The sequence below is a fragment of the Galeopterus variegatus genome, unplaced genomic scaffold (genome assembly GCF_000696425.1).
Source record: "Galeopterus variegatus unplaced genomic scaffold, G_variegatus-3.0.2 Scaffold2060, whole genome shotgun sequence".
Classification (NCBI taxonomy): domain Eukaryota; kingdom Metazoa; phylum Chordata; class Mammalia; order Dermoptera; family Cynocephalidae; genus Galeopterus; species Galeopterus variegatus.
Genome location: NW_007728171.1, coordinates 88,294 through 89,240, shown reverse-complemented (window position 1 = coordinate 89,240; position 947 = coordinate 88,294). Strand labels below are relative to the sequence as shown.

General features: G+C 42.3%; 1 protein-coding gene across 1 annotated transcript in view; it reads right to left on the bottom strand.

The window, feature by feature from the left end:
• MYLK3 (myosin light chain kinase 3) overlaps nucleotides 1-947 on the bottom strand; it is a 38,627-nt gene that overhangs the window by 9,290 nt on the left and 28,390 nt on the right. The window lies entirely within an intron of this gene.

The following is a 947-nucleotide window of genomic DNA, read 5'->3' as shown; positions in this document are numbered from 1 at the left end:
TGACGTCACTGAATGAAGACAGAAAGAGCCGCACAATAGGTGTGCTAGAGTATTTCTACCACACAGATACAATAGGCATAAATAACCTCATTAGCATAGATATTAGTAAAACATAGTAAAATAATTAGGAAGGGATGAGTTTAATATTTAGTATCTTTGTTTTTAATATAACTTCTTTAATTGTAAGTTAATAGTATTTAATTTTTAATAATGGCTGGGTTTAAAAACTGGACTACAAAATTCCTTATCATGAGCTAGTACAAGTACTAGTTGAGTCGGGTCCAGCATACCACAACTCCAGCTAACTCACAAATGTGTGAATGAGAATAAATTATTGTTGTTTTAAGCCACTGGGTTTTGGGATGGTTTGTTATACAGTGGTATTCTGGCAAAAGCTGATACATTCACCCCAAAGTTGTGTCAAAAAATCCACCAAGACCTTCTCTCCAGATTCCTAGCACAAGGCCCTCTGCAACCAGAGGGTCACATAGCGTGTCACAGACTCATAGGGTTTGAGGTAGGCACCCCCTCGCCTTGCCAAAGAAGCTGATGAAATGGATCCTGTGTGCTCTAGTTCCAATCTGAGCACTGGGATGGGAATCAGGAGACCGCCAACATGCTCGGGACCCAGCTTAGACAAGATGCTTCCCACCCTGCCCCGCCTTGACATACCGCTGCTTCAATCCACCAATATTCTCACTGCTCAGCCTGGGGCAATGCTGGTCCCTCCTGCTAGATGTTATGATCTCTGAAGATTTATATGTACCCCTACTTTACCAGGCACCATGCCCCCACTGAAAATCCCAGCACCTTCTAACAGCCCCACCCAGAAATACAACTTTATTTTCTATAGTTTGTATAGGGGAGGGGAATTGGTATTTCCACCTTTTTTTTTTTTCCCCCTTTTTGTCTTTTTTACTGACCGGTAACGGGATCGCAACCCTTGG